A 10128-nucleotide genomic window follows, 5' to 3' on the forward strand; every position below is an offset into this window, starting at 1 on the left:
TATGGGACCATTCGTAAGTTCTTGTGGCAACACCTACATCTTGGTAGCGGTTGATTATGTGTCAAAATGGGTTGAGGCCATAGCTTTGCCAAATAATGAAGCTCAAAGTGTGGTGGCGTTCTTGAAAAAGAGTATCTTCACAAGGTTTGGCACTCCACGTGCTATCATCAGTGACGGGGGTTCTCATTTTTTCAACCGGGCTTTTGACTCTTTGCTAGTCAAGTATGGGGTAAATCACAAGGTGACCACTCCTTATCATCCTCAAGCGAGTGGTCAAGTTGAGGTGTCCAACCATGAGATCAAGAGTATTTTGTCCAAGACTGTCAATGCAAATAGGACCGACTGGTCGAAGAAATTGGATGATGCTCTTTGGGCTTATCGTACAGCTTTCAAGACTCCGATTGATATGTCGCCGTATCGGTTGGTGTTTGGGAAGGCTTGTCATCTTCCGGTAGAATTGGAACATAAGGCTATGTGGGCCCTGAAAAAGTTGAACTTAGAATCGGATGTCGCGGCAAATCTCCGGGTTGAGCAATTGAATGAACTTGATGAATTTAGGTTTCATGCTTACTCCAGCTCGTCCTTGTATAAGGACAAGATGAAGTACCTTCACGACAAGTATGCCCGAGGGAAGGAATTCAAAGTTGGTGACATGGTTCTTCTTTTCAACTCCCGGTTGAGGTTATTTCCGGGCAAGCTGAAGTCTAAGTGGAGCGGCCCATTTGAAGTGGTTGGTGTAACTCCCTTTGGTGCCATTGATCTCAAAAATAAGAATGGTGAAGTTTTCCGAGTCAATGGGCATCGTGTCAAGAACTATTTGGGAAAGATTGATGATAGCCACGTGGTGGCACTCATTCATTTGAAATGACTGTGATGGTAACACGCGTCGTGTCGCGATGTTAAATAAGGTGCTTCTTGGGAGGCAACCCATGTCTTTTTCTTTTTCTTTGTTTTTCTGTTGAAGAGTAGGATTTTTGAGCTGATAATTTGTGAAGTGTTGCAGGGATAATATTGAACCAGTGTAGGGCAAATGTGCAAAAAAATGGTCAGTCTCTGAATATGACCTACGCTACCCCGCAGAAAAACAGTGCGGTCCGCGTAGGTGTAAGCAGCTAAAAGGCTGAGACCCAGAAGACCCAGCGCGGCCGCGAGACATTTCTATGCGGTCCGCTGGAGGACCAAGAAGTACCAAGTCTCTGAAAAAGTCCCACGTGGCCGCGCACCAAAACAGTGCGGTCCGCGTGGATTGAACAGCTAAAGTGAAGATGCAAAATCCAGCACGGTCCGCGTCCATTTCTGTGCGGCCGCGCTGGTAGGTGGGTACTGGGTCCCAGGGCTTTTCTATAAATAGAGGCCTTGGGCCTCATTTTAACCTTTTCGCCAATTTTACACCTGAGATATAATTTTCACTGTTCATCAACATTAAGTGTGCACATCGTTGAAATCTCATTAATCCCTGGTAACAACTCTCATTCATTTTAATCATAGTCTAATTTTTGTTTTGTTTAATTGCTCTCCACTAGTGTAACTTCTTACTTTTGTCTTTTTCTTCTTAGTTTAACTGTTAGATTAGATTTTTGTGTATTTTTGATTAATCATGGGCATGAAATCTTGTTAAATAACTGAGTAGGGACACTTAGGACCCAAGAAGGTGAACAAAAATTGGATTTATTTGAACAAACACCCGGCTCAGTTAAATTAGCCCTACGCGGCCGCGCAGCATTTGTGCGCGGTTCGCGTGACTCTGGTAAAGATATGATGAACCTCTCTACGCGGACCGCGTACCATTTTTGTGCGGTCCGCGTGAGCCCAGCGCGACCGTGGTCCAAAACAGTGCGGACCGCGTGTGAAGAGTTCAGAGAGGTCAACATTTTGGTATTTCACCTGCGCGGACCGCGTACCATTTTTGTGTGGTCCGCGCTGAACCAACGCGAATGCGTACCATTTCTGTGCGGACCGCGTCAGTTTATTCAGAGAGGTATGTGTTGGTGCCAGTATACTGCGTGGACCGCGTGCCTTTTGGTGCGGTCCGCGCCCCTCTGCCTGTGTAACTGTGTCTGCACTCTTTTCATTTAACTGAACTATCTACTTCACCTTATGTGCTTCTACTAACAATGTTAGACATCTATTCCTTGCAGACAATGGTTCAAAACGAGTGGCTAAAAAACAAATGGGCAAAGAAATACAACCCGGGAGAGGTGGTTCCTCCCAAGGAGGGAAAAGCAGGCGAATTGTGAAACTCACTCCTCAAACCAGGGAATTGATAAAGAAAACCCGGAAGATAATCCGGGAAGCTGATAGAGCTACATCTCATTCCACGAGGAGTGAGTATGCACCTTCACGGAGCATTACCTCGGAGTCTTCCCCCACCCACTTGTCCACTTCATTTCAGCTCCGTGATTCCCCTTCCCCGGATCATGATAATGTAGCCTCCTCCAAGAAGCCGGGTAATGTCATCTCGGACTCGTCTGATGAGTCCGTAGCAAGAGACGAAGAGCACTACTCCACATCTCCCACAACTTCATTATCAGGGGAGAGTGGAGGATATGCTGAGGGAGGTGAGCCACAGGTCGGGGGGATTGAGCGTACTAGAAAACTGGAGGCATGGGTAGACAGGTTCGTTAGTGAGGTTGCTTTCCACATATTCCGAGAGTGGTGGCCCAGAAGGAAACTTATTCCGGAGAGGAAGTTCATAAATGCCGATCTTGTCCCTCTCAACCCTCATATGCAAGCACAATTCCGCACTAGGAAAGGTTGGGGCTTCTTCAAAGAACGTGTTGAAATGGCGAATGAGCATATGGTGAAGGAGTTCTACAGCAATGTTCACCATATAGTTCGGGACTCCAAAGTAACTAAAGTGAGGGACAAGATAGTTGTGTTTGATGGCAAATAATTGAATGAATTCTTGGGGTTCGGCGAAGAGGATGAATCGCAATATTTAGAAAAGCTAGAAATGAAAGAGGAGGTTCGTCCTTGGTTGGCCGAGCACTTGGCAGCCCTGGGTACAGTCCCAGTCTGGTTGAAAGCACAAGAAAAGATCCTTCGGAACACCCTAAACTTTGAAGCCAAAGGGTGATTGACTTTCGTGTGTAGTCGACTTGACCCGTCTACACATGATCACTCCATTCCCCTCCCTCGTGCTGTCTTGGTAGCATCTATGATGGCGGGCTTCCCTCTGAATGTGGGTAATATTATGTCGAGAGTGATTTCTACAGTGGGTAATGAGACCCAAACAAACTACCCCTTCCCGAATACACTCTCTTTGTACTTCAGAGAATTGAAGGTGAAAAAAAAGAAATATGATGTCAAGGTACCTACGGTGGCCCCGTACTCATGGTATAGTCAGTTGGGTCCGGACAACCCGAAGAGGGTCAAGAAAATGTGGCATCCACTTCCACCGCACCTGGCCTGTCAGAGGAGCCAGCGGTCATTGAGCATCCCAGTGAGCCTTCCACCATTCCTGCTACGGATGAGGCATTGCCTCCAGGTTCGTCATCAGCAGCTGGTCCTTCTATTGCAGCTGACCCGGTAGTTCCTTCATCAAAGACTCACCGGTTCACCGCAAACCAGCTCACCCATTCTCTTGCCAGTTTGAACAACTGGATGTTAGTTGCGACATCCAAGTTGTCTACATTGACCACTGTTGTACAGGCACAGGGAGCGCCAGCAACTGTTGAGATTCCTTCCTCCATTGAGGATGCATTGAAGAAGATCCTGGCCAACCAGGAAAAGATGACGGCGACGCAGGATGCCTTGACTAAGGTGGTTGGGGCACATGGCAAAGCATTGGAGAAATTGGCTCGGGAGCACAAGAAGTTGAGGAAGTAGAAGGCTTCCAAGGAGTCAGTGACACAGTTGAGAGTGGATGTGGACAAGCTCATGGCAGATCAGTTGCCACTTGATTTACTATTTGGGGACCAGGTTGTAGAGCCAGCAGCTGTACAGGTACAGGAGGAGGAGCAGAGGCCGAGGAAGAAGAGGAAACTCCCTAGCACTAAGGGAGTTGTGATTGAGGTAGCACCAGTTCAGGAGAGTCCCTCCACTGCCCCACCAGTTGATGAGCCAGTTCTTGAGCAGGCACCTGGCCCAGCAGCACAGCAGCAGCAGGCCGGGGACCAGTCTGAGGTCCCCGCTAGTACAGAGGACTTAGGAGCCATTGACCAGCACAGGGTGACGGATGAGGCTTGAGGGGCCTTTCTATATCCTTTCTTTCATTTTTGTGCTTATTTTGATAGTTAGCATTGGGGACAATGCTAGCTTTTATTCGTGGGGGTGTGGCCCTACTATTTGGATTGACTGTTGGATTACTGTATATATTCTTTTACTTTCTGCACATTCGTAGTTGTAGATGGCTTGTATATAACTGTTCATTCTAGATGCTCTCAAACTCTATGTATATATTCATTCTCCCTAGTTATATATTCTACTCCCCTTTTGTACATATTCATTCGGTTTTCATTTTGGTTTTCTATTTTTCGTTAAAATTTTTCGTTTTAGTTGCAAAGTTAGGCTCGTAGCCTTTTTGTTTTGTTTTGGCGTTTGCAATAAGCCCTTGGTTTTCTTAATGCCACGGTTCTTTCCAAGGGTAGATGTTGTGCGAACAGGGTGGCTCTTCCCAATGATAGATGGCATGATAACCTTCTTAAGGGTTTGAGTCCGTTTTTGATTTTTCTTTTTGATTTTCAAGTTTTTGTAGTTAAGGGTACCTCAGGCAAAGCTTCACTTGGGCCTAGCACATTTGCCTTTGATCCTATGGTCAAAGACATTATGTTGTGTGTAGGATGGTGAAAGTTGTGGCCTTGAGACTCTTGTGGTGACCAAACAATCATCATGTGGTCATTTTGGGCCATTGTGTGCTTGAATCATATCTAAGGTCGTTGTGGGCCCTCGACTCCGTCTTAGGCAATCCTTGAGTGTGTGTAGTGAGAATTCGAATCGTGAGCCCAAGTACCGAGCTGATGGTCTAGAACTTGCCCTAAATGTTTGTTGAGGCGAAATCATAGGTGGAACTTGCCTTGAGACGTGATTATAGGCTCTCATTGATCCAAAATGCAAAATTTGAACAATTTCCATGACCTACCAATGAAATAATCCCTAGTTCAACCCTTTTGAGCCTTAAACCTTTTTCGTTCATGAACCAAGCTACATACCCGTTCTTAACGAAACCCTCTCTTGGCACCCAAATCTTCCCTTGAGTAAATGGCAAATATCTAAGTTTGGGGGGAGAGACAAGAAAGGCATCAATATGGTAAAAAGGCGCAAAAGCAAAAAGAAAAAGAAGGCAATGAAAAAAAAGAAGAGAAAAAGACAAAAAGAAAGACAAAAATGAATAAGAACCAAAAAGGGAATCCAAGGACAACAAAAAAGTGAAAAAGATGTGGAAAAGTGATAAAAAGGAGAAAAGGTTTGAATTGCAAAAGAAAGAGTGACAATGTGTCTCTCTAACCCCTTGAAGGAAGTGAATTACTCAATTGAGTCAAGAAAGTGTGCTAAAATAAATCAAAAGAAGTGTTTTGAGGGAAGATTGAACCCATTTGAACAAAAACACGGTCTACCTTTACCCAAAGCCTTCATAATAACTCCTCAAAAGCCCTATATGATCTTGAGTTGAGGAAAGCCTACATTAGTGGATACTTACATAAGGGGCAAGCATATGGTACTTAGAGTCGGACTTAGGGCCTTTTCTTTATGAGAGATGAGAGAGAAGTCCATTCACCTCGATTTGTGTGCAAATACTCTAAAAGGTGAGGTCCACTCAGGGAAAGTCGAGGATGTGTGAGTTTGGGTTCCACAATGACCAAAGAAATTGAGAAAGGTTCCTTGGTGAAATGTGTCAACTCTTGATGCTCTTGTGTCGCTTGATCCACAAGTTTTCAAAGTTTAAATGTGTTAATGATGCATTCGCATTGAGGGCAATTGTTAGACCCGATTGATGCTTGTTGAGGTTACTTTAGGATAAACAGGAATTACTTGGGTGTTTTCCATTGAGGGGTAGGTCTCATTTTATTTGCTTGAGGACAAGCAAAGGTTTAAGTTTGAGGGAGTTGATAACTGTGATTTCTACATGTTTTATACCCATTCTTACCTAAGCTTGGTGCATTAACTGCTATAAATTTACCCCAAAATACTTACAAGTTGCGCTTGATTGCAGGTTTGAACGACAAGATGACAAATACCAAAGATTGGCTCAAAAAGGAGTGAAATCTGCCAAGTGTCAAAAGACAACTGAAAGGGGGAACAAAATGACCTGTGCGGTCCGCACTGTTTGTCACGCGGCCGCATAGGAGAGTTCAGAGGCTGGGCATTGTCAAGGTCAACCTGCACGGTCCGCACTATTTTGTCACGCGGCCGTGCAGGAAAGTTCAGAAGCCATGCCATTTTTAAGTCAAGAAGCGCAGTCCGCGCCCCTTTCCACGCGGTTCGCGCCCCTTTTTACGCAGTCCGCGCCTAAGAGTGTCAGAGACCCAATCATTCAAGGCAAAAGACCACGCGGCCGCACACCTAATCAGTGCGTTCCGCATGGATGAAGTTCACGCAGTCGCGCGTCACAATTATGCGGTCCGCGTCCCCAGTGCCAGAAGCAAGATATGAAAACCCAAAACCCTATGCGGCCGCGCGTCATTTGTGCGCGGTCCGCGCCAGACCCTCAGGGGTATTTTTGTCTGGTTTTTCCTGTGTAGTATAAATAGAACATTTTACTTATTAGATGCAGTTTTTCAGTTTTGGTTTTTTATCAGATAGGAGCTGAACTCGAGACTACATGGTTTTAGCCTATTTTGGGCAATTTCTTCTAGTATTAACGTGGATTTGAGTAGATTAACATTGTAATTAATTATTATATCAATTTCATCTACTATTTCTTCAATTTCTGTTTCTATTATGGCTAGCTAAACCCATTAGCTATGGTTGTGGCTCAACCCTAGTGTGGGTAACTAATGGGTGTGATTGTTTAGTGCATGAATGATGTTGGGTATTTGTTATTTGGATTAATCTTATGTTTTCATTAAGATTTGGTGGTTGCAAACACTAAGTCTAGCTTAGTGAGTCTTGATTCTTCTTGAGAAAGGGAGTCTATGACCCCAAGATTAATTCCAACAAGGAATTGGGATGGACCCATGAGAATGGTAGCCCCAATTAACGGGTTAAACCTCGAGAGAGTAATTACCCAACTTGAACCATGAGTTGCTTGGGAAAATTGGCCTACCCAATTGGTCTCGAGAGAGTCAATTGAGCAAAATCACTCTCTCTACCGAGAGGTGTGAGAGTGGGTGCAAAAGTGCAACAGTTATAGCATAAGTCCCATATTCATCATTCTTGCATTAGGAATCTCTACCCGTTAGTTGACCACCTAGATGCATGCCACGACCCTAGTGCCTTTCTCTATATTGCATACAACTTAGAATCAATATCTTAGCCTAACTTAGCTTTAAATTTGTAGTTTCTATATTGTATTTGATAATCAAAAGAAAACCAAAAATGTTAGAAGATCAATTAGGAGCTAAAACATAGTCCTAGACCATACAAACACTCAATTCCAAATTAAAGCTCTCTGTGTAAAATTGACCCCGATACCGCTATTGGGTAAAAGTATTAGCGCCCACTCTTCCTTAGGTTGAGTTCGTTGCGATCAATGCTCACCACCTGCTGATAAGAAATATCTATCTCCAACTCACGAGCCATGCTAGACCTGATGCTGGGAATAAGCCCCTCAATAAACGGTGAACCCTCTCGCGAATAGTAGAAACCAAGGCTGGTGCATGCCTAGCCAAGCTAGTGTAGCGGACAACATACTCTGAGACAGTCATAGCACCCTGGCGCATATACTCAAACTATGCGCGTCATTCGTCTCTGAGGCTCTGAGGAACAAACTCTCTCAAGAACATATCTGAAAATCGAGTCCAAGTTAGTGAAGCAGCCTCGTCCGGACTGTCTAACTCATAGGTGTGCCACCACTCATAGGTGGCTCCTCGAAGCTGGAAGGCAGTGAAAGAAACCCCACTCGATCCTGATATACCCATAGTGCGGAGGATATGGTGACACTCCTCCAGAAATCCCAAGGCGTCATCTGATGCTAACCCACTGAATACCGAAGGATCATACTTCTTGAACCTCTCAAGTCTCCGCTGCTCATCCTTTGAAGCTACTGCCCTATCCTCGGGCTGACCTAGAATTACAGGTTTTACAGGAATAATCTCTGGGACCTAATCAACATGCACTCGCTACTGAGGAGTGCAGGCGGTGTGAGTCTATGCTCCTCCCCCGGCCTGAGATATGGTTGCAGCAAGGGGAAGCAACCTTGCCTAAGCCAAAGTGGTGTACATGCTCATGAACTGCGCAAAAGTCTCCTGGAGAGCTGAAGTAGTAGTAGCAGTAGGCATATCAGGTGCCTGGGCTCCGGCTAGAACAACTGGTGTTACCTCGGTGGCAGCTCGCATGGGTGCTCTGGTTGCACCACATGCGCATCCTCGGCCTCTACCCCGGCCGTGGCCTCTGACAGCTGTAGTAGGGGGTACAGGTGCCTGATCATCTCGGGTAGCGTGTGTCCTCACCATTTGTGAGAGAATAGAAGACAGAAGTTCAAAATTGTGATGTCAAAATCTCACACGACAAGGAAATCAAATAAAGTGAAATTTTCCTAACAGTTACATAGCCTCTCGTAGATAAGTACAGACGTCTCCGTATCGATCAGCGAGACTCTAATAAACCGGCTTGTGATTCATGACTCCTATGAACCTAGAGCTCTGATACCAACTTGTCACGATGCCGGTTCGCCCTCCGTGAAGTATCGTGATGGCACATAGTCTCTACGTTTAGGTAAGCCTAAAAATGCGGAAAAATAAACCAATTTGCGGAAGAAATAATTAAAAACCGAAATAGTGAAGAAAAACAGCGTTTAAAAGTGTCGCTCGGCATACACAATATCAACTCTCAAAAACTAATACATTTCCTAAAACCCGAAATCTTATGATCACGAGCCTTTGAATGTCTACAAGCATCTAACTCCAGAATGTCTAACAAAGAAAAGAAAAATACAGAAAGGCTAATACAAAAGGGAGACTAGAATAAGCAGTATAAATAAGTACAATAGTAAAAGCAACAGAGGATATAAGGACAGCAACAACTACTACAGAGGCAAGGTAAACACAGAAAGAAATACAGTTCAATACAAAGATAACAACCGAGGATATCCCAGTATACCGTCATGTAGTCTCAATTATAAATATCCAGTGGATCTCCTGGGATACCGTCCCATAGTCCAACTCATAATGCAAGGGGATCTCTCAGAATGCCGTTCCGCAGTCCCAAATGTAAATACTCAGTACATGGGGAATCTAGCGGGTGCAGTCCCGTAGTTCCAATGTAAATATGCAGGGGGATCTCCCGGAATACCGTTCCGTAGTCCCAAAGTAAACATACAGGGGGATCTCCCGGGATACCGTCCCATAGTCCCAAAGTAAACACGTAGCAACAACAGGAAGAGTACACAGTTCAATTCAAGTTCCATACATGGTAAAACAAGTATTTCTAACCTAGCATACTACATGTAATCGAAATAAGGCAGTTTGAACAAGTAAGGCAATTAAATCAATTAGACATGCTTTCCTAAACTAACAACAGGCTTAAATTTGCAAGTAGTATAAACACGAAGAGAATCATACTTTTACTTACTTAATGAAAATCGGATTTTTCAACAATTAGCACAAGTACGCACTCGTCACCTCAAGGCATTTCAATTATCAATAATACCAAATCTTAAGGGGAAGGTCCTCCACACAAGGTTAGGCAAGCCACTTACCTCGAAGTGGCTCAAAGTCAGCCTGAAACCACGTCTTTGCCACGAATACTCGAGTCCAAATGGCCCATATCTATTCAATTCAATTGCATAATGTAAATAACACTTCAAGTAAGTGGTTCTACAAAGAAACTCTAAGCTAATACGCGAAATTAGGTAAAATAACCAAAACGCCCCTCAAGCCCACATCTCGGAATTGGGTAAAATTTACATTTTCAGAATCTTCACACTCTCGTGAGTTCCGTCATACCAAAAGTACCAAAATCGGACCTCAAATGGCCCTTCAAATCATCACTCAAAACCCTCCAATTAATCAAGCCTTAACCCTCAATTTA

Source organism: Nicotiana tabacum, chromosome 16 (assembly GCF_000715075.1).
Source record: "Nicotiana tabacum cultivar K326 chromosome 16, ASM71507v2, whole genome shotgun sequence".
Classification (NCBI taxonomy): domain Eukaryota; kingdom Viridiplantae; phylum Streptophyta; class Magnoliopsida; order Solanales; family Solanaceae; genus Nicotiana; species Nicotiana tabacum.